The sequence below is a fragment of the Tupaia chinensis genome, unplaced genomic scaffold (assembly GCF_000334495.1).
Source record: "Tupaia chinensis unplaced genomic scaffold, TupChi_1.0 Scaffold147340_1, whole genome shotgun sequence".
NCBI classification, from domain to species: Eukaryota; Metazoa; Chordata; class Mammalia; order Scandentia; family Tupaiidae; genus Tupaia; species Tupaia belangeri.
The window spans coordinates 421,023-445,117 of record NW_006207191.1 but is presented as its reverse complement, the minus strand read 5'-3'; the positions used below and the strand labels follow the sequence as shown (position 1 = coordinate 445,117).

At 45.2% G+C, this 24,095-nt stretch overlaps 2 pseudogenes; both read right to left on the bottom strand.

Annotated features, from left to right (window-relative positions):
• Positions 1–946: 946 nt before the first annotated feature.
• LOC102483264 (histone H3.3-like) lies at positions 947–7,458 on the bottom strand (annotated as a pseudogene).
• A 5,091-nt stretch (positions 7,459–12,549) lies between these two features.
• Positions 12,550–15,667, bottom strand: LOC102482842 (ankyrin repeat domain-containing protein 49 pseudogene; annotated as a pseudogene).
• Positions 15,668–24,095: the final 8,428 nt, after the last annotated feature.

Genomic DNA, 24,095 nt, shown 5'->3' with positions numbered 1-24,095 from the left:
AACTCTTAGGCTATGGGCTGGAGCTCTACTTTTTTTTTCTTTCTTTCTGTCTTTTTTAATATTTATTTGGTTTAACTTTATTATTATTATTTTCCAGTTCGATTAGCCAGAGAGAGAGAGAAAGTGAGAAAGCAAGCCACCAGGTCCAGGACTTGAACTGTGGTTGGTCATGTGGGCGTGTCCAGTGCCTTAACCACCACACCACTAGCTGGCCTTCTCTCTCTCTCTCTCTCTCTCTCTCTCTCTCTCTCTTTTAATGGATTTTAATAGCGAACTATAGGAACAGCACTGAAGACAGACAACATTAAAAATGCGTACTTGCATGGAGGACAACTCAGAGAAGTACAGTGAGTGTGTGGAATCTACTGTATGATAAAAATGCCACAAACACCATTTAGTTGCTGTCAATAAGAAATTTACTTGTTTAAGAAAAAAATCCAAATGCTGGCATTTCCAGGAAAATTAACAGGTCTATTCGTAATTGTTATGAAGTTGAACTGCTGAAACTCATTCACTGAAACATTTTGACTTGCATTAATGCTTTACATCTCACATTTATATTAGAAATTCACACACAAGTGAAAAGGGAAAACTGCCAATATTTGATGTCTGTCCCCTATTTTCCACTAGCAATCATATACTTAGGTACCTTTTAACCCCATGGGAAAAAAATCTAACGTTCAGGTCTACCAATAACAGGAAGAAGAGAAAAATATTTTTTTGAGAATAAAATGTTTCCCATCATAGTGGATTCTTTTTTTATTTATTTTTTTTAAAGAGGTTTTTTTGCCTTAGGGTGTGTGCACTAAGAGAGAAAGAGAGAGAGACAGAGACAGTGAGAGAGAAAGTGAGACCCCCCCCCCGCCCCCCGGGTGGATGGCCACACTGCAACCCTTTCTTTTCCATTTTCTTCCTGGGATCTTGGGCATGCATGCAATGCCGGTGTGAATTTCAAGCCCCTGGTCCAGGACTCGAATGTGGGAGTTCAGCGATGTAACAGCTACGGCATCTGCTTGCTCCTATGGTGGATTCTTAAGCACGTTCTCCACATACACAACGTGCAAGCTGGATGTCCTTTGGCATAATTGTTACCTGTTTGGCATGGAGAGCACACAGGTTGGTATCTTTAAAAAGCCCAACTAGATAGGCCTCATTTGCCTTTTGCAAAGCACCAATAGCTGCGCACATCTGTTTTGAAGTCCTAGGCAATTTCTTACACCAGACGCTGGAAAGGAAACTTGCGAATCAGAAGCTCAGTGGACTTAGGGCATCTAATATCAGCGCGTGCCACAGTACCAGGCCTGGAATGATGTTTCTTCACCCCTCCAGTAGAGGGCGCACTCTGGCGAGCGGCTTTTGTAGCCAGTTGTTTCTTGGGTGCTTTACCAGCGGTGGGTTTGTGAGCGGTCAGCTTTGCAGGAGCTCTGGTACAGAGACCTCCTCACTTACCACCGCTTCTTCGGCGGGAGCTTGGCGACGTTGAGGCCGCGCTGGCGGTGGAGCGACGATGGCGTGGCGCCAGCTTCTCTTTCTATCTCTATGACTTTGACTACTCAAAGTATCTCATATAATATAAGTGAAATCATACAGTATTGTCATTTTGTACCTGGCATAACATTTATGTATAATATGGTTCATCCATATTGTAGCATGAGTCAGGATCTCCTTCCTTTCTAAGGCTGAATAACATTGCGTCATAGGATAGACCACATTTTGCCCATTTTTTTGTTGATGGACGCTTGGGTTGATTCCACCTTTTGGCGAATGCTACTCTGTACATGGGTGTACCAATATCCTTTTGAGATTCTGCTTTCAATTTTTTAGGCATACACCCAGTGGTGGAATTTCTGGATCATACGTTAATTCTGTTTTAGTTTAGTTTTGTTTTTAAGGTTTTTGCCTTAGGGCACATGCGCTCACCGGGGAGAGAGAGAGAGAAAGATAGAAACAGTGAGAGGGCAAGTGAGAAACCAACTCCCAGGGGGATGGCTATGCTGCAATCCCTTCCCCTCCATTCTCCTCCTAAGATCTTGGGCACACACACACATGCATGCATGCCTGGTGTGTTTTAAACCACCGGGTCCCGGGACTCGAATCGTGGGTCAGCCATGTGGGAGTCCAGCGATGTAACTGTTATGCCATCTGCCGACCCCATTTGTTTGTTTAGAAGAACTACTATATTGTTTCCCACAGCAGCTACACTATTTTACATTCCAACCAACAGTGCACAAGTTTCTAATTTCTTCACATTCTCACCAACACTCTTTTTTTAAGAGAGATTTTTGCCATTGGGTGTGTATGCTCACCAGAGAGTCAGAGAGAGATAGCGAGAAGGAAAGTGACAAATCACCCCCTGGGAGGATGGGCATACCACAGTCCCTTCTCCTCCATTCTCCTCTTGGGATTATAGGCATGCATGCACATGCACCTGGTATGAGTTTCAAGCCACTGGGTCTGGGACTCAAAATGTGGTTGGCCGTGAGAGTCCAGCACCTTAACCACCACGCCACCTGCTGGCCCCCCAACACCTATTACATTTGTTCTATTTTGCTTTGTTAATAGCCATCCTAATGAGCATGAGCTGTAAGCCCATAGTTCATATACTGTTCACTGTCCCCAGTAACATGGGGACATATGAATATTGGTCAGACAGAAAACAGGATCTGCCAGTGAAAGACAATGAAATATATTTTTAAAAAGAATTATTTATTTTTTTATTTATTCATTCACATATTTTAATTTGAGCAGGGAGAGATGTAGAGAGAGAGAGGGAGAGAGGGAAAGCGAGAAAGCAAGCCACCAGGTCTGGGACTTGAACTGTGGTTGGCCATGTGGGAATGTCCAGTGCCTTAACCACCATGCCACCTGCTGGTCCCCTATTTTTTTTAAAAAAAGAATTATTTCTTTAGTTTTATTTATTCATTCATTTTAATTTGACCAGAGACACAGAGAGAAAGAGAGGGAAAGTGAGAAAGCAAGCCACCAGGTCTGGGACTCAAACCGTGGTCAGCCATGTGGGAGTGACCAGTGCCTTTATCCACCAGGCCACCTGCTGGCCCCTGACAATGAAATATTAACAACACCTAAATAAATGGAAGGACGTACCATGTACATGGATTGAGTGATTCAGTATTATAAAGGTGTTAATTCTCTTCCAGGTGATCTATATATTGAGTGTAATCCCAATCATAATCCAGCCTCTGACGCTCAGGCTGATGCTCCTGCCTCCACAGCTGGCTGCTTTCCCAGAATGCTAGGCATTCTCCCTCTTCTCCACCCATCCAGATGCTACCAAACTCCAGGCAAAGACGAGGCTCCCGTTCTCCAGGAAACAAACACTGCCACCCACACAAGATGCTTTCTGCCCGTGTGAATGTAAGATTGTTTGGCCACATAATGTGCTTCTAGGCGTCAAAATGGCCTCTGTCAGGCAGTGTCTGCTGCTGCTTTGGCTAATTGGCTGTCTGGGGAGGTAGATGCAGCTGCAGGGAAATGCTGATCTTTCAGCCTAATAACTCAGAGAGAGCTGGGATACCCTGTTCCTCCATGCATCAGCAGTTTTGAAATAGCTGCTTAGGATTTGAAATGAGCCGAGGGGACTCTGATAGCTGCCTGTGAAGTCAAGATCTTCAGCACCAAGGCCAGGGAGGAGGCTGAGAAGCCACAAAGAATGAAGATCGGTTCTAGACCTTGACTGCAGGTTGGAATAACTCAGACTGCATTTAAAAACAAAGCCAAAATATCCAACATCTGGGCCTCACCCTATCTAATTGGATCCGACACTCAGAGGAGGTCTCCACGATTTTTTTTTTAAACTCTACTTCTGCAGGTGATTGTAATATGCAAGGAAGATTGAGAATGACTGCAGTAATAAATCAGCAAACAGGAGGCTGAGTGTTCCAAAGCACAGGCAGCCCTGAGGGACCATTAGGTTTTGCATTTAAAGGAACCTTGCATGAGAAGTTATTTAATTCTGCCCCCTCAGCCTGTTTCTATACAAACAATTCTTGGCCCATTCTTTTTTTTTTTTTTGAGAGGTTTTTGCTACAGGGCCTGTGGGCTTGCCAGACAGAGAGAGACAGAGAGACAGAAAGCAAGAAATCCCCCCCCAGGAGGAATGGCCACACCGCAATCCCTTCTCCTCCATTTTCCTCTTGGAATCTTGGGCACGCACACACACACGCCCGGCATGAGTTTTAAGTCACCAGGTCCGGGATGTGAACCGTGGTTGACTACAGGGGAGTCCAGTGACATAGCCATTACGCTAACTGCTGTGCTCCAATTCTTGGCCCATTCTAAATGAGTGAGTGCTACTCTATCTACTCTGGGTTCATCCTCCTTGGTCTTCCCCCCTCCCCCATAGTGCAAGAGACCCTCACTGGAGAAAGATAGAGAAGGAAAGTGAGAAGTCAGCTCCTGGCAGATGGTCATGCCACAATCCCTTCTCCATTCTCCTCTCAGGATTTTGGTCACATGCACCAAGAGTGATTTTTTTTTTTGGAGAGGTTTTTGCTACAGGGTGTGTACGCTCGCCAGAAAGACAGAGAGAGAGACAGAAAGCGAGAAATCACCTCCCAGGGGAGATGGCCACGCCGCAATCCCTTCTCCTCCATTCTCCTCTTGGGATATTGGGCACGCACGCACACGCGTCCTGCGTGAGTTTAAGCCACCGGGTCCGGGACTTGAACCGTGGTCGACTACATGGGAGTTCAGCAACATAACTGCTGGTCCCCCAAGAGGATTTTTTAAAAAAAAAAATTATTTAATTTTATATATCATCTTTATTATTTAATTTGCTATAGGGCACGTGTGCTCACCAGAGAGAGGGAACATGAGAAAGCAAGCCACCAGGTCTGGGACTTGCTTTCTCACGTTCTGGAATTGCGGTTGGCTATGTGGAAGTCCAGTGCTTCAATCACCACACCACCCACTGTCCACCTCCAAAGTGATTTTCAAGTCGCCGGACCCAGGACTTGAACCACAATCAGTCATGTGGGAATCCAGTGCCTTCACCCTCAGGCCACCTGCTGGCCCACCTCCCTTCTTTTTATATGCACAAGTGTAAGAAATAGCCTAGACACCTCTGGTAAATTAGAGAGCACAACTGGGTCCAGTTTAAAATATAAGCAAACACACCCAGAAGAAACCACAAGGCTGCAGACACTACAGCAGTCTGGAGGTTGGCAGAATGTATTCTGCCTTCACAGGTTTTGTTTTTGTTTTTGCTTTTAGCTTTTTTTGCCATGGGGAGCATGTCAGTGGGTGGCACGGTGGACTCCCACATGGCCACTTTCAATATTTTAAAAATAAAAATTCAAGCATTGTTTGGTTATTTATAATGGGATAAAAATTGGAGACCACTTTAAAGTTAAAAAAAATAGGATGCTGGGACCAGCAGTTAGCGTGATGGCTATGTCGCTGGACTCCCATGTAGTCGACCACAGTTTGAGTCCCGGACTCGGTGGCTTAAAACTCACGCTGGGCGCATGTGCGTGCGTGCCCAAGATCCCGAGAGGAGAATGGAGGAGAAGGGATTGTGGCGTGGCCATCCCCCCTGGGGGATGATTTCTTGCTTTCTGTCTCTGTCTCTATCTCCAGCAAGCACACACGTCCTATAGCAAAAACCTCTCAAAAAAACAAAAATAGGGTGCTGGGTCAGCAGGTGGCGTGGAGGTCAGGGCACTAGATCTCACACAGAATCATGATCGAGTGTCACTGAGAGGAGGAGAGACACCCCCTCCCAGAGCTCTGTCATGCCACAGTGCCCTTGTCCCCGCTGGTGAGGACCCTGGGCAGGTACAGGTGTGTGTGGCATATTTTCCAGGCTGACAAGGTTCGTGGGCACATTTTGAGTCCCAGACCCAGCAGCTTAACAACCATGCAGGGTGGGACCAGCAGATGGCGTAATGGTCACGTTACTGGACTCCCACATAATTGATTGTGATTTGAGTCCTGAACTCAGGGGCTTAAAACTTACACTGGACTCGTGTGTGTGTGTGTGTGTGTGTGTGTGAGTGTGTGTGTGTGTGTGTGTGTGTGTGAGTGTGTGTGTGTGTGTGTGTGTGTGTGAGTGTGTGTGTGTGTGTGTGTGTGTGTGAGTGTGTGTGTGTGTGTGTGTGTGTGTGAGTGTGTGTGTGTGTGTGTGTGTGTGTGAGTGTGTGTGTGTGTGTGTGTGTGTGTGAGTGTGTGTGTGTGTGTGTGTGTGTGTGAGTGTGTGTGTGTGTGTGTGTGTGTGTGAGTGTGTGTGTGTGTGTGTGTGTGTGTGAGTGTGTGTGTGTGTGTGTGTGTGTGTGTATGAGTTGATTTTTCACTTTCTCTCACTCTTTGGAAAGCACACATGCCCTATAACAAAAACTTAAAAAAAGAAAAGGAGGGAACCAGCAGTTGGCGTAATGGCTATGTCGCTAGATTCCCCCGTGGTTCACCGCGGTTCGTGTCCCGGACCCGGTGGCTTAAAACTCACGCCGGGCGCGTGTGCGTGCGTGCCCAAGATCCCGAGAGGAGAATGGAGGAGAAGGGATTGCGGCGTGACCATCCCCCCTGGGGGGTGATTTCTCGCTTTCTGTCTCTATGTCTCTCTCTGTCTGTCTGGAGAGCGCACGCGCCCTACAGTGAAAATCTCTCAAAAAAAAAAAAAAAAAAAAAAAGAAAAGGAAAGAAAAGAAGTAAAAAGCTTAGATTTCGAACCAGTGGATTGATCCACAAAAATCTGCTGTTTTCAACAGTATATTTCAGGTGAGTTAGGATGAAATAAAATTTCTTATCATAATCAAGGACATTCAAATTACAACAACATTATGATCCTTCCCTGGAATAAAGAACTTTAAGGCAAATGGCCATGTTTTCTTGGAGTTAAATATTCATCTGATAGAACTCAGCCCAGGAGATGAATTTTAGTTTATGTAAAATTTTTATGAACTAATTAATAGGTTGGGTCAAAGGGTAAGACCAGAATAGAATCACAAAGAGTTTGAGAAGATAAAGTATTTGTTCATCCTGCATTGCTTTCTTAAAAAGATAGGAACTTGGACGAGGCACTGACCTACCGGGGTCTACCACACAACAACACCTAAAAGTCTTCACGTCCCGAGGGGAGCAGAAGGCAGGCTGAGAAGGGAAATTAACAAAGGCTTTTATCAGAGACAAGCTGGGAGAGCCACTTTCGGGTTCTCTTTGCACAGACAGCTCCCTTTGAGCAAGGCAAAAGCGGGAAATTAAAAAGCTAGAACAGTGCTCACTTAAATAAAAATACCATGTTCTCCTGGACGGGGTCTCAGAGGAGCCATGGCCCAAATGTCATCATTGCCATCCTCACACCACCATAAATGATTGAATATGATACGAGGTAAAATGCTCACGGCTCCATTAATGGTTCAGTGCTCCAATTTCCTACCAGCGCGGCATTTCTGAAGTGCTCTCGGCTAAACAGAACAGTCTCCATTCATCCATTAAGAACATACTTTCGGTATTGTCATTTTCAGAGAAGCCTACCTCTCTCTTTTTAAAAAGATTTATTTTATTTAACTTATTATTATTATTTTTTTGAGAGATTTTCGCTATAGGGCACGTGCACTCACCAGACAGACAGACAGAGACATAGAGACAGAAAGCGAGAAATCACCCCCCAGGGGGGATGGTCACGCCGCAATCCCTTCTCCTCCATTCTCCTCTCGGGATCTTGGGCACGCACGCACACGTGCCCGGCGTGAGTTTTAAGCCACCGGGCCCGGGACGCGAACCACGGTCGACTACGTGGGAGTCCAGCGACATAGCCATTACGCTAATTGCTGGTTCCCTTTAACTTATTATTTTAAACTTGCTATAGAGCACATGTGCTCACCAGAGAGAGAGAGAGGGAACATGAAAGAGCGAGCCGCCAAGTTTGGGATTTGAACTGCGATCAGCCAGGTGGGAGTCCAGCACCTTAACCATCATGCCACCTGCTGGCCCACAGCCTACTTTTCTTTTTGCAAATATAATTAAGGTGATTAAAAAATGGGGCCGGCAGGTGGCATGGTGGTTAAAGGTGCTGGACTCGCACATGGTTGACCATGGTTTGAATCCTGGACCTGAGGGCTTGCTTTCTCACTTTCCTTCTGTCTCTGTCACTCTGTCCCTCACTGGTCAAATTAAAGAATAAAAAAAAAAAAAGAATAAATGAATAGATAAAATAAAATAATTCTTTAAAAAAGGATGATTAATAAATGAGGTCTATGCAGAGTAAAAAATTGAGTCCTCTCCATCTATAACCTCCAGCCTGCTCGTCTTTTTCTCCAGACAACTTCTCATACTATTTTCTGAAATATATATACATACATGCATACATATATGTATATGAAATGTACATAAAAGTATTTTTTTTTCTTAATTTGCTATAGGGCACATGTGCTTGCCAGAAAGATAGAGAGACAGAAAGCGAGAAATCACCCCCCAGGAAGGATGGCCGCTCCACAGTCCCTTCTCTTCTTTTTCCCTTTTGGGATTTTGGGCACACATGCATACGTACCTGGCAATTTTTTTTTAAGAAGTTTTTGCTATAGGGTGCGTGTGCTTGCCAGAAAGAGAGAGACAGAGAGACAGAAAGCAAGAAATCACCCCCCAGAGGGGATGGCCACGTCGCAATCCCTTCTCCTTCATTCTCCTCTCGGGATCTTGGGCACACATGCACATGTGCCTGGTGTGAGTTTAAGCCACCGGGTCTGGGACTCGAACCGCGGTCAACTACACGGGAGTCCAGCGACATAGCCATTACGCCAACTGCTGGTCCCACGCCTGGCATATTTTGCAAGCTGCTGGGCCTGGGACTCAAACTGCATGACTGGCATTGTGGGATCCAGCTGCCTTATCCGCCATGCTACCAGCTGACTCTTCCCCAATATTTTACACACAAAACAGTCATTAAAAAAATGGGCTAAATACTTGAACAGAGACTTCACTAGGAAAAAAATAGATGAAATATAAACACCTGAAAAGGTGCTCAACATCATTAGCCATTAGGGGAACACAAATGAAGACCACAGTGAGTTTCACTATGCATCTAATAGCAAGGCTAACGCTCATGAGACCAGATGTTGGTGAGGATATGGATGAAATAGAGCGCTCATATATACCCTTTCTAAAAAAAGTATTATTCATTTAATTTTGTTTATTATTTTTTATTAACTTGATCAGAGAGAGAGAAAGGAAAAGTGAGGAAGCAAGCCACCAGGTCTGGGACTCAAACCACAGTCAACCATGTGGGAGTCCAGTCCCTTAACCACCACACCACCTTTCAGACCCTTATATATACTCTTTTTAAATGGCATACCTTGCAAAACACTTTATCTGTTTCTTAAAAAGTTAAGCAAGGGCTAGTGGGTGGCATGGTGATTAAGGTGCTGGATCCCATGTAGCTGACTCTGTTGGTTGAGTCCCGGGCCCAGCAGTTTGAAAAATAACCCAAGCGTATGTGCGTATGCGCGCAAAATCTGAAGAGAATGGAAGAGGGATTGTAGTGTGGCCACTGTCCTGAGGGCTGAGTTTTCATTTTTTCACTTTCCCTGTGAAAAATTATCTTTGTCTTTCTCTGTGAGCACATGCACCCTATGGCAAAAGTCTAAAATAAATAAATAAGAAGTTAAGCAGACACTTGCCAAATGATACAGTCATGTCACTCACAGGTATTTATGAGAGACCAGGAACCGTATGTCTGTTTATGGACACGTACATAGATGTTCATAGGAGCTTTATTTGTAATGGCCGCAGCCTGGAAACGGTCCCCAAATACAACTTGGATTAGTTGTTGAGTGGTCAAGCAAACTGTGGTACATTCATACAATGGACTACTATTCAGCAAGTGAAAAAGAATAGATTATTGGTATATACGACATGGATGAATCTCGAAATAGTTATGCTGAGTGAAAAAAGATAGCTTACTCTCCCCAAGACTATGTACTGTATGATTCCATGTACATAAAACTCTAGAAAATGCAAATTAACTACAGTGACAGAAGCAGAAGAGTGAGTGCTTGGGGATAAGAAGTTGGAAAGTGCTATAAAGAGGGACTTCAAAGAGGCACAGGACACAAGGGCACTACTCCCTGTCTTGATTATGGTGATAGTTTCACAGGTGTATACGTATGCTCACTTATATGGAGTTTACTGTAGGTCAATAAAGCTTCTTTTTTTTTTGAGAGAGAGATTTTTGCTATAGGGCCTGAGAGACAGAGAGAGACAGAGAAACAGAGAGCAAGAAATCACCCCCTGGGGGGATGGCCACACCGCACGCACATGCTCCTGGCGTGAGTTTTATGCTGCCAGGTCTGGGACTCGAACTGTAGTTGACTACATGGGAGTCCAGTGACATAACCATTATGCCATCTGCTGGTCCCAATAAAGCTGTTTTGTTTGTTTGTTTGTTTTTTAAAGCATATAGGGCCAGCAGGTGGTATGGTAGTTAAGGCGTTGGACTCCCACATGGCCAACCAATGGTTCCAGTCCCAGACCTAGCAACTTGAAAATTGCACCAGGCACATGTGCATGTGTACTCAAAATCCCCAGAGCACAGTGGAGGGGAAAGGACTGTGGCATAGCCATCACTTTCCCTCTCATTGTCTCTCTTTCTCAGTCCAGTGAGTGCACATGCCCTATGGCAAGAAAAAAAATCAATAAACAACAAACAAACAAAAAACATGTGTGGGTGACATGTACACAACTGTTTTCCCAACTGACAACACATCTTGGAGATCATTCAGTATCAATACATAGCAAGTTAATTTAACAGCTACATATTATTCCATGATACATAGACCGACATAATTTATTTAGCCATTCCTCTACTGATGAACACTTAAGGTTATTTTTAGTCTTTTTTTCCCTTATAATCAATGCTGCTTTGAATTTTAAAAATATATATTGCTAGAGAGCGTGTGTACTTGTGGGGCATGGGTGGGGAAAGAAAGCACCGCCCCCCTCATGGGGGATGGTCTCACTGCAAACTCATCTCCTTTTTTTTGGGGGGGGTATCAAAATTTGTACTTCATTTTTCTTGGATATTTATATTTATGTTTTTTCTCACTAGCCATACTGTAGTTTTTTTAAAAGTCTGAGCCACTTCATGATTCTAGTTCTGACATAAAATCATCTCAGTGTTAAAATTCCTTTTCCGTTGTCACTGTCTTTGTATTATGGGCACTGGGTGCTCCCACATGGCTGACCACAGTTCAAGTCCTGGGAAAAATCAGTATTTGTGACATCAAAAGACTTTATGGAGACTGTCCACACCAGCATGATTAGGCAGTTATCAGCAGTTGGGTCGCAGATATATCACGATCTCTTAGACCAAGGAATAGTTGTGCGCATGTCTAAAAGGTCAAACTGATTCACCGTAAGAGTAACGATCAGGTAGGATGGCCAGCACGAGGCAGGACTGTCCACAGGAGTGTGTAAATTGTGGTATGGAGGCAGTGGATAACATTCATGATTGAACACCAAGCTAACTGCTTTTCTGAAAACGGTCTATGTTCAGGACCAGCAGATGGCATAATGGTTATGTTGCTGGACTTCCACATACTCGAGCACAGTTCAAGACCAGGACCTGGTAGCTTAAAACTCACACCAGGCAAGTGTGTGTGCGTGCCCAAGATCCCAAGAGGAGAATGGACAAGGGATTGCAGCATGGCCATTCCCCTGGGGGATGATTTCTTGCTTTCTGCCTCTCTGTCTGTCTCTCTGATGAGCAAATGCACCCTGTAGCAAAAACTTCTCTCTCAAAAAAAAAAAAAAAAAAAAAGACATGAAAATGGTCTATGTTCTATAAGACAAAGACCTTTTTTTGTTTTTGTTTTAATGTTTCTTCACTCATTAAAATTCAAATAATGTTAGTTTTTCTGGTTTAAAATAAAAACAACTGTGGGACCAGCTGGTGGCATGGTGGTTAAGGGTGGTTAAGGCGCTGGGTGCTCCCACATGGCTGACCATGGTTCAAGTCCTGGACCTGGTGGCTTGCTCTCTCACCTTCTCTTTCTCTTTCTGTGTATCTCTCTAGTCAAATTAAAATGAATGAATGAATAAATAAAATTAAAAATAAAATAAAATAAAATAAAAACAACTGGTGATGGTAAGATAGAGAAGACAGCTGACCTGCTGACCTTATTTAAGTCTTTTCATATAAATTCTGAGTTATGTCCTCTTATAAAAATACATGTCACTATATTTAAATACTCAACAAAGACTCAGGATATGGGATATTTAAAAATATATTTCTCTTGGGTCAACACCAAAAGTACCTTTAGTTTCTGGATAAGCCGTGTCAAGTATCTGAGTATAGGGTAAGTTGAAATGGTCTCCGAGGGAAAGCACAACCTTCACAGAAATCATCAACATATATCCAAGTAACTTTCAAATACACGCTGACATCAAGGGCAGGCGACTCACCTAGAATGGTATCATAATGAGTACCATGAAATTTCCGTGTAAGACATTTTGGTGTCAATTTGTATTACGGGAATATTTACATCTCCCACCAAGGAGGCACTGGTACTTGGAAATTTCAGAAAGTTCCTAGGACGGTTAAGGCTGAGGTGAAGAGTTTGTACAGTCTTCTACAATTTCAAAGAGGTAGTGATAAATACTGGCTCTTCGACCGATCTCCAATGCAGTTTCTTCCCAGTTGCTTTTCAGAGCTGGTTTGATAACACGGCTCATCAGTAGCAGTTCTAGGGTATCTTTGCTGACTCTGTTCCCAGTAGCAAGATGCGAGGGGGTCAAGAGGCCTTTGGTTTGAGCATTGATTCCTGCATCACGCTGAAGAAGCTACTCAGGTGTCGTTCTGCTCGCAAGCACTGGGCTGGGGTGTCCAGCCATCCAGCCACTGCGCGAACATTGCTCCTTGTGCAGCCAGTTCACAGACAGCGTCCAGACGTCCACCTTAGGCTGCCCGATGGCCAGGAGTGTACTTGTCCTCATCCTGAGTGTTCACGAGTGGCCTTTTCAGAAAGTAGTCTCCACACAGTAGTGCAACTTTTGTCAGCAGCCCATAGAAGCGATTTGTTTGGATCTTTTCCCCGTTCTTTTCCTTGCAATTGATAAAAACTCTTCGTTTTTCTCAGCTTGCTCCTCGACCTCAACAGAATTGCCTACCCAGAGACTTTGAGTACCATGGGAATAACGTGTCCATGTGTTTCCAGCAACTCTAGTTAGTTAAAGTGTTGAGAAAAGGCCAGGGAATTCTCTCGGTCTGGCTTTCCACCATCAAGCAACTCTAGTTTTTCCGTTATTTTCTATTCTAAATGAAAAGCATTTCAAATGCCAGGGTATAAGCAATCTTTCTAGAGATGAATTGAATTATGTCTGCTTTATTTTATTCATCAAGATCTTCCAAAGGGGACAGTCTCCATGGCGAGTCTCCCTTCTTCATCTCTCCCTTCCTCTGGGATTTTGGTAATGCATGCACGTACACCAGATTCAGGACTAGAACCACTGCAGTCAGCCATGTGGGACCCAGCTGCCTTAACTACCAGGCCATGATCCATCAGCAGTGGTCTGGCCCATTGCTATGAATATCTTTATAGATAAACCTTTTTACACATTTAAGATAAATTCTTGGAAGTGGAATCATTTGACTAAGGGTTATGTCCATTTATGCTTTGGACAGATACTATGAAATTGCCCATTTCACTCACTGCCTGCTCTGAAGTGGAAGGGAGGGTTTCCACATGGACTTCAGAAACTGTCAAGCAGCCGAGTGCCCCGGAAGATTTCCTTGGTGGGAGCCCTCCTGTGAGCAGATAGTGCAGTACGGCCTGCAATCACTGTTTCCCACTGTTGCTTAGGGGAAAAGGATGGTCTCTAAAAAGCTGTGGAGAATAAGGGTACTGTGGTGCCTACTTCACCTGCTTATAAGGAATGAAAACGGAAGGGCTGGACTGCCATAAAACAGGGAGGCAGTGTTCATGCACCAGTGAGAGCATCTGGTAACCTTTATTTCCAAGAGTAACAGGCGCTGCACTTCAGTACAGGACAACTGGAGCCTTCCACTTCTTTCTCTTGTCCATACTTCCTAAGCACTTACCATGTGCATTGGGGACTGCGAGGATGAATGACAATTCCTGCCTTAAGAAGTTCACAGTCCCTTGTGGAGGAGACAAAGAAGTACCCAGTGAATATAACGGGATGTGATTACATTGCTGTAGTCAGGGCCTGGGTGCACAAAGGAAGACAGGAAGTAGAGAAGTGGGGCAGGCCCAGAGGAAGGGCCACTTAGGTAATGCTACAGACTATTTGTGTGCCCCCCAAATCCGTATGTTAAAATCCTTTTTTTTTTTTTTTCTGAGAGGTTTTTGCTATAGGGCGCGTGTGCTCGCCAGACAGAGAGAGACAGAGAGACAGAAAGCGAGAAATCACCCCCCCAGGGGGGATGGTCACGCTACAATCCCTTCTCCTCCATTCTCCTCTCGGGATCTTGGGCATGCACGCACACGCGCCCAGTGTGAGTTTTAAGCCACTGGGTCTGGGACGTGAACCGCGGTCGACTAAGTGGGAGTCCAGTGACATAGCCATTATGCTAACTGCCGATTCCCAGTATGTTGAAATCCTAACACCCAACGTGATGGTCTTACGAGGTGAAGGCTGTGAGATAATTAGGTCAGATGGGTGGAGCTTTCATGATGGGATTACTGCCCTTCTAAGGAGAAATGAGAGCATGTTCTCTGTTGGGTGAGAATACAATGGCCGTCTACACACCCGGAAGACAGCGGATCTACTGGCGCTTTGATCTTGGACTTCCTACCCTCCAGAACAGAGTGAAATAGGTTAGTCATTTAAACCACTGAGTTGCCAGAGGACTCATGCACTTGCCGCAGAGTCAGAGACAGAGAAAGATGGAGAAAGCACCCCCGCAATGGGGCATGGTCACGCCGCAGTCCCTAGTCCTTCATTTCTTCATGCTGTCGGGAATCGGGTACATCTGCACACATCCTGCGTGTTCTTTCAAGCTACCAGGGCTGGGATTCAACTGGTCATCAGCCATTTGGGATCCAACTTCCCAAACCTCTAGGCAGTAAGGCCAGTCTGATATGGTAATTTGCTACAGCAGCTCAAAGACTAGTAGTTTTTTCTTTTTAAAACAAATAAGGTGGAATTCACATAACATAAAAGTTACCACTTGTAAGTGGCATTTAGCACAACTGCTGGGCAACCAGCACCTCTCTGTGTTCTGAAGCATTTCATCACCCCAAAATGAAACCTCATACCCATTAAGCAGTTACCTACTTCTCAGAGGTTGGGCTTTAAAAGCAGGAAGCATTTTGCAGGCAGGCTTAGAAGAAGGCCATTTCAGAAAGAGGATGTTTACAAAGGCCTTGAGACATCAAGCCACTTGGGATGGTGGGAATGTGTGTGCTGGGGGTGAAGGAGTGAAGGGATGAGGCGAGAAGGAAAGGCAGGGCCAGGGACACCACGTGCTTGTTCCAGGCAGCACGAGCTAGTCCAGGGGTTAAGGAGGAACTGGTGACTGGGGACCCACCTGAACCATCTCTGTCCCTAGAGGAATATTGTCAACTTTTGTATGAATTCGATGTGAGCTGGGGATTCTCACCTTGGCACGACCAGTGTTTTGGGCTGGACAATTCTCTGCTGTGGGAGGCTGTTCTGTGCAGCAGAAGACATTTGTACTAAGTTCTGGTAGCATCCACCCCACCCCATCAGCCTGGACAACCAAAGGTGCCTCCAGACATTACCCAGTGTCCTCTGGAGGAGGTGCCCCCAGCTGAGACCACTGGGAAGACTCCGAGCTGGCACTCCCAAGTTCTGAGGAAGAGGGTGAGTCACATGCTTCTGTGGGCCGCACCCCTGAGATGAGCAGGCGCAGGACCACACCTGAGCTTGGGCTTCCTGGGCTTACAAAGCGACACAAGTAAAGTGGTGTTAAAACTTTGTGACTTTAAAAAAGAAATTCCTCCGTCCATTCCACAGCCACTTAACACAAACAATGTGCCAGGGAAAGGAGGAAGGCGGAAGATGAGGGAGCTGTGGGAGGACCTCCTGCAAGAGGGGACGAGGTGGGGAAGGGCTAGTGGTATCACTGCCAGTGTCCCACTCACACAGTGCTCCTGGGGATAAAAACGACTGAGGGCAGTGGTTGTGGGATGGGGTGCCCTGGGGATCCCAAGGCCCAGGGACTCCTGGCAAAGATCTCTATGCCCAAGAGTGGTACAGAAGCAGAAAACTGGGGGCTTTGAGACTATGTGGCTCGGGTAGTGAACACGGCAGTGGGGTGCGGTGTGGATCTGAGTGTCTGCCTCAAATGTCCTGGACTGTGAATGCCCCTTGGGAGGTTTCTATAACCCGAGAGGCAAAGGGAGGGCGGGCCAAGTATGAACAAGACTGAGTTTTTGCTGGCACAGTAGGATACAGGCTCTGTGTCAAGTTTAACTGAACGTAGACAAGGAGTCGTACGCCAGTTCAGATGCACGACACAAAGATGAACAGAACACTGCTCCTCTCTCCAGAGATGCGAAATCTCAAGGGAAACTTCCTCAGCCAACCACCCCCATTATTTTTTGAGAACATCCTTAGGAATTTTGGAGAGTTTTTGTTTTTGCTATAGGGCATGTGTGCTCGTCAGAAAGAGAGAGAGAAAGAGAGAGAGAAAGCCAGAAATCACCCCCCAGGGGGGATGGCCATGCTGCAATCCCTTCTCCTCTATTCTCCTCTTGGGATCTTGGGCACACACGCACATGTGCCCGGCATGAGTTTAAGCCACCGGGTTCGGGACTCGAACCATGGTCAACTACATGGGAGTCCAAAAACGACTGAGGGCAGTGGTTGTGGGATGGGGTGCCCTGGGGATCCCAAGGCCCAGGGACTCCTGGCAAAGATCTCTATGCCCAAGAGTGGTACAGAAGCAGAAAACTGGGGGCTTTGAGACTATGTGGCTCGGGTAGTGAACACGGCAGTGGGGTGCGGTGTGGATCTGAGTGTCTGCCTCAAATGTCCTGGACTGTGAATGCCCCTTGGGAGGTTTCTATAACCCGAGAGGCAAAGGGAGGGCGGGCCAAGTATGAACAAGACTGAGTTTTTGCTGGCACAGTAGGATACAGGCTCTGTGTCAAGTTTAACTGAACGTAGACAAGGAGTCGTACGCCAGTTCAGATGCACGACACAAAGATGAACAGAACACTGCTCCTCTCTCCAGAGATGCGAAATCTCAAGGGAAACTTCCTCAGCCAACCACCCCCATTATTTTTTGAGAACATCCTTAGGAATTTTGGAGAGTTTTTGTTTTTGCTATAGGGCATGTGTGCTCGTCAGAAAGAGAGAGAGAAAGAGAGAGAGAAAGCCAGAAATCACCCCCCAGGGGGGATGGCCATGCTGCAATCCCTTCTCCTCTATTCTCCTCTTGGGATCTTGGGCACACACGCACATGTGCCCGGCATGAGTTTAAGCCACCGGGTTCGGGACTCGAACCATGGTCAACTACATGGGAGTCCAATGACATAGCCACTACGCCAACTGTTGGTCCCCATCCCAAGGAATTTTGTACCACTTCTATCCTTTACTTGATTGGATCACTACAACTGCATAAAGTTGCTAGAGTACTTTTAAAAAAATTTAGTCCATGAGAGAAAGAAGCATTCCCAATAGACTCTGCCATGATCCACTCCCAGCTTCGGCCAGCCTGGATCATGGCATACATGCACCTGGTGTGTGGTCTCTGATGCAAACCAGCCACTTTTTTCATGGAGCTCTGCCTCAGTGCTGCCTTTCACTCCTGTGCTGTCTGACCCCCAAGTCCATTTTGCAGATAAGAGCAGAGATTCAGTGGCTTAGTGACTTGCCCATGGCCTGAAAGTTTCAGACCCAGCACCAGAATATAGGACTTCCGACTCCAGGCCTCGTCCTTCCCGCCGCACCACGCAGCCCTGCTTGTAGCTCACGAGGGATGAGGGAACTGGTCAGGAAAGGGCAGCTGATTGCTCTCAGGAGGGCTCTGTGATTCTGAGCAAAGTACTTCATCTCTTGGGCTGGTTTCCTTATCTGTAGGAGGAGGATGTAGCAGTGCCTCGTTTCAGTGGTTTCACTGTCATGGTTTCAGTCACGTTCACCTAACTCTTATTACGGTGCATTGTTATAACTGTTCTGTTTTATGAGCTACCGTTGTGACTTGCTCATTACGTCTCATTTATAAATCAAACTTTATCACGGGTATATACGATGGGGAACAGCAGAGGATATATATATATATATATATATACACACATGGAGGGTGCAGTACCATCTGTGGCTTCAGGCCTCCACTGCCGGTCTAGGAACAGGTCCCCCGCGCATAAGGGAGAACTGGCTTCCCCCTCACTAAGCAAACAGGACTTTACCTGCGTGTTTTATGTATATATTAAACAAAGGGCGGGGCGTACATTTCATGGGCTCGCTCACTGCAACAGTGTCCCAGACACGTTATCGACAACACGAGCTGTGGATATTCCTGAACAGAGTGGAAACAAGAGGAAGGTTAGGAGGAAACGCTAGGCAGTCCCCTCCGTGCAGCCATATGAGAGGCAGGGCGTCAGCTCAGTGACTGCTACAGTCAGGGAGCGGACAACGGGGCATCGGCTTATAGGACATTCAGTGGAGGACAGGGAGGGAAATGCACAGGGCTGAGGACCTTTCCAGAAAAACACGAAGTGCCATGCTCATTTAGAGGTAACTTGTTACTTTCAGGGAATGATCATGTTTAAATCATACTTTTTGAGCATGAGTTAAAAATAGCTACCAACCATATTTATCTGCCCCCCCTCAAGCTATACGCAATTTTAGTAAAAGACTGGATGTTTGATAATGTCTTTTTAAAGTGTACTAGTTAGGAGAAAGTGACTGAAGACTGTTTCCTAAAAGCTGTCTTTTTCAAAAGTGGGAAAACTGAATACCACAGATAAGGTTAACGGGTTAAGAGATGATTTCAGGAGGGTAAGGAGAACATCCAGTCATCTCAGATATTCCTCTAAGAAGAGTTACAGACTTCTCAGCACCCAGTCTTCTTAGCTTTTTAAGTGTCTTCAGGGGGTTAATGATAGAAAAGAGCTTTGCAAGCTGAGCAGTTCTGCCGAGGTGGGAAATCCTGGCCAAGCCAAGCAGGGCGGAAACCATCAGGCTAAAGTGCATTGCTTTCTGTTCCAACTGAGCCACGCAAATCTTTCTCTCCAGGAAGAGGAAGGTACTTGTTTTTCTCCTGGCATCTGCTTTAGAGAAATAAGGAAAGATGTCCTGAGTGCAAACACCTTCGGCGAGATTCTCCAGCCACCTGCTTACTTTGAGGCATCTCTGCTGTCGGACGAGGGTGTATTGGGCAGGGCCTTGGCTCTTTTTTGCAACGGAAGGGTCGGTCAAGGAGGAGTGGCCGCTTTGAGGCATCTCTGCTGTCGGACGAGGGTGAATTGGGCAGGGCCTTGACTCTTTCTGCAATGGAAGGGCCGGTCAAGGAGGAGTGGCCACACGGAGAGGAAAAGTACGGGCCCCTTAGCTTGGACGGCACTAACAGGGGCCTGTGGAGAGGTGTTTCCTCAGCTGTGACCTTGAAATGTAGAACTCTGAGGTTCTAAACTAGAGGGTACAGAGAGTCAGGCAGGAAGTTTGGTACAAATTAAGCCACTTAAAAAACATTTTCCGGACCAGCAGATGGTGTAATGGTTACGTCACTGGCCTCCCACGTAGTTGACTGCGGTTTGAGTCCAGGAACCAGCAGCTTAAAACTAACACCGGGAGTGTGTGAGTTGTGTGCCCAAAATCCCGAGAGGAGAATAAAGAAGGGATTGCAGGGTTGGGGTGGTGGTGGTGGTTTCTAGCTTTCTGTCTCTCTGTCTCTCCAGCAAGTGCACGCACCCTATAGCAAAAATTTTTCTTTTTTTCCTACAACTACAGTGCATTAGTCTATGTAAAGGAATATGACTTACAAAGTCCTATTCATTAAATACATGGCTAATAGCTAGCATTCCTGGAAAATAATCAAGTTACTAGTTTTTGGCCATAGGGAGCATGCACTCGCTGGAGAGTGTGAGAACTAAGGGCAAAATCATCCTCCAGTGGGGATGGCCACGCCGCAATCTCTCCCCTCCATTCTCAAGATTTTAGGCATGCATGCGCACGCACACACACCCGGCATGTTTCTTAAACTGTTGGGTCCAGGACTCGAACTGCACAGTTAGTCATGTAGGATCCAGCTGCCTTAACCACCACACCATCAACTGGCCCCACATACCTCCTTTTATTTTATTTACTTCTGTTATTTTTAAACTTTTTTGCTAAAGAGCACGTGTGCTCACTGGAAATGTAGACAGGGAGGGAAAGTGAGAAATCACCTCCCAGGGGTGCTGGCCACACCACAATCCCATCTCCATTCTCTTCTTGGGATTATGTGCACACATGTCCAAAGCATTTTCAAGCTTCTGGGTCCAGGACTCGAACTACAAAGTTGGCCGTGGGATCCAGTACCTTTAACCACCACACCACCTGGCGGCCCCACCAAGATAGCATCTTCTAAACTGGGCAGAATTAGTGATTTTAGTTTATAGCCTCTCTTTAAAAAAATATTTTTAAGGTTTTTGCCATAGGGTGCATGCACTCCCTACAGAGAGACAGAGAGGACGAGAAGGAAAGTGAGGGGGGATGGCCACACTGCAAACCCTTCCCCTCCATTTTCCTCCTGGGATTTTGGGCACACATGCACATAGGCCCAGAATGACTTTTAAGCCTCCAGGTGTGGGACTTGAACCATGGATAGCCATGTGGGAGTTCAGGACCTTAACCACCACACCACCTGCTGGCCCCTATAGCTTTTCTCTTAATCATGCAGTAGAAGTTAAAATATATTATGCAGAACTGGCACAAGACTTGACATCAAGAGCCCTTAAGATTCGAATCCTTTTGAGAGGCTGTACATGTTTCTTTTTGTGTTTGGATTCTTTTTTGGGGGGAGAGGTTTTTGCTATAGGGCATGTGCATGCACCAGAAAGACAGAGAAGCAGAAAGCAAGAAATCACCCCCTAGGGTGGGTGGCCAGACCGCAATCCGGATGGCCATACTGCAATCCCTTCTCCTCGAGATCCTGGGCACACATGCACACGTGCTCGGTCTGAGTTTAAGCTGCTGAGTCCAGGACTCGAACCGTGGTGGACTACGTGGGAGTCCAGCGACATAGCCGTTATGCCAACTACTGGTCCCCTGTGTTTGGATTCTTTGAGCTTTTTCAAGTTCAGTATATCAATAGCAAAGTTGAAAGGAAACATTTTTTTTTTAAAGAATTGTTTTATTCAATTTTATTCATTCATTCATTTATATTCATTTATTTAAATCTGACCAGACACACACACACACACACACACAGAGAGAGAGAGAGAGAGAAAGTGAGAAAGCACGCCGCCAGGTCTATTTGAACCATGGTCAGCCATGTGGGAGTGTCCAGCCCCTTAACCACCACGCCACCTGCTGATCCCCAAGGGGAAATATTTTTTTTAAAAAGATGCAAATCCTTACTTTACCATTCACTCTGACTTTGAGTAAAAGTTTACGTTCCCTGGTCTTGTTTCCTTATCTGTAAAGTGGGAAGGCAATCTCACTAAGAGGTGTTGGATTTTACGGATGTCTATGTGGGTGTGTGCACACCATGGCGGGGCACATCATGAGAATGCTGCAATAAGGTCAGGATCCTCAAGGAAGAGGAGAAACTTCAGAGGCCATGTTGGTAGCTAGGAGACTAGAGCTGGGATGCTGTGGTTGAATAAAAAGGACCGAGAGGAGAAAGGAGAGTGACGGCTAATGGGTATGGCGTCTCTTTTTGTGCTGATAGAAATGTTTTGAAGTTGAAGAGTGGTGTTTAGTGTGTAGTACACTATAAAAGAGATTTGGAGCCAGCCAGTGGCGTGGTGGTGAAGGCGCTGGACTCCCACATAGTTGATCATGGATGTGAGTACCAGACTAGGCAGTTTGCTATCTCACTGTCCCTCTCTCTCTGGTCAAATTGAAAAAATGAGGGAAACAGCAGATGGCGTAGTGGTTATGTTGCTGGACTCCCATGTAGTTGACTGTGGTTTGAGGCCTGGACCCAGCAGCTTAAAACTCACACCGGCAGGGATTTGTGCATGCCCAAAATCCCAAGAGGAGAATGGAGGAGAAGAGATTTCGGTATGGCCATCCCCCGTGGGGGGTGATTTCTTACTTCTTTTCTCTGTTTCTCTGGTGAGTGCACGCTCCCTATAGCAAATAAATAAATAAATAAATAAATAAAAATTTAATAATTCTCTAAAAAAAAGATTTTATGGTACATAAATTATATCTGTTACAGTTTGCTTTTTAATTTTCCAGAGGGTACATGTGCTTGCTGAGAGAGAGAGAGAGCACGCAAGCAAGACGGGGCATGTGCTTGCTGAGAGAGAGAGAGAGAGAGCATGCGAGCAAGACAGAAGATGGTGACACTGCAATCCCTTCTCTGTTTCTCCCTCCTTCTAGAATTTTGGGCATGCACGCACATAAGCCTGGCATGTTCTTGAAGCCACCAGGTCTGGAACTTGAACCATACAGTCAGCAGTGTGGGATCCAGCTGCTTCATCACCACACCATGGGCTGGCCCACAGCGTTATTTTGAAGGACGCCACAGAAAAACATGAGTAGAGCATCTGCAGAGGGAATGAGAAACAAAGCATTCCCATTCTCTGGAGGAGTGGAGCCTCAGATTCTGACTTACAGGATAAAAAGTCCTTACTTAGGGAGGGTGAGAACCTATTTACCTGGCCAAATTCTACCATTTTAGATTCCTATCATATGTTTTAAAGTTTCGTATTAACAAGAGTCTCCTCACTTCTTAGACTAAAATAATAGGTTGCCGGAAAAGGCAGGACATAATTTAACATGTTTTTCCATGCAAAACTGCGTCATGACTTTCCCAAGGACCCAGTGTTACTGTTCATGTTTTTGGAATGACAGGTCACAGCTTTTCAGCACTGGTATCATTTCATTCTGAGGTTTAGGACATTGTGAGAAATACTTACCAACACCTAAGATTTCATAGTCACTACTCCCAAATGGCCTCAATGGCTGCTGTTCCAATACACACAACCGTAAGCACAGTTTAGATTTCTAATTTATTATTAAATTACATAACAAAGCTTCTTCTATACAGTCAGAAAATGCACATTTAGATGAGAACAAAAATTAGGTACAAATACAATAAAATTCGTTCCAAGAAGCTATTTTAAAAGCAAAAATTAGAAAGTGCATTTGGAAAATAATGTTAAAAAATCTGTATTGGCATTTTTCATGAGGAAACATCTTCCATCATAGTAAAATGTGATTGGAATTGATCCCCCCCCGCCCCCAGGAGCTAACAGGGTGGGAATGGATGCAAATACTTTTGATATTAAAGTGAGATCGTAGGTACAAAAAAAAATGTAAGAAAATTCTTCTTTAATAACTACTTTTGAAATCCAGTTGTTCTTTTTCTCATTTTCTTTTCTCTTATAAAATTGATTAAAACCATGATGAAAAGTAATGCATCTTTTTGGAGATCAGGCTAAACAACCCCTAGCCTTAAAGAAGAATGGAACACAATCACAGTAATTTTCTAAGCAGAATCGTTTGTTCATTACATTTGCCACGAAATTCAGTGTAACCCCACGCATGGCCACTTATCCCCAACAGCTTAATATTGCAAGTCACTAAACTCAATTTCCAAAAATCATTATCTGGCTAATCATCAAGTTGAGGTATTAGACACCAAAAATACCAGTCCAGTTCTTGAAAGTCATTTTTATCAGGATGCAATCATTAACAATGAAATAGAAAATTAATGGTGGGAATGCAAATCCAAGATGCCTCAGTTCCACAGAGGCTAAGAGTCATTGCACTGAAAGGCTCAATGTCATGTTTTTCTCTTCAGATATATTCACATCCAGTATGGAAGAACTAAAGTAAATATTATTTGGTTTCAGGTATAAAAAGTGCCCACCTGGTGTCTCCTCTTGTCACCTGTCTCCATCCTCAGGAGTTAACTGCCATGCCTGATCTTATTACTGGGCAGTGGGCAGTATGGAAAGGGTTTTTTTTTTTTTTTTTTTTTTTTTTTTTATATG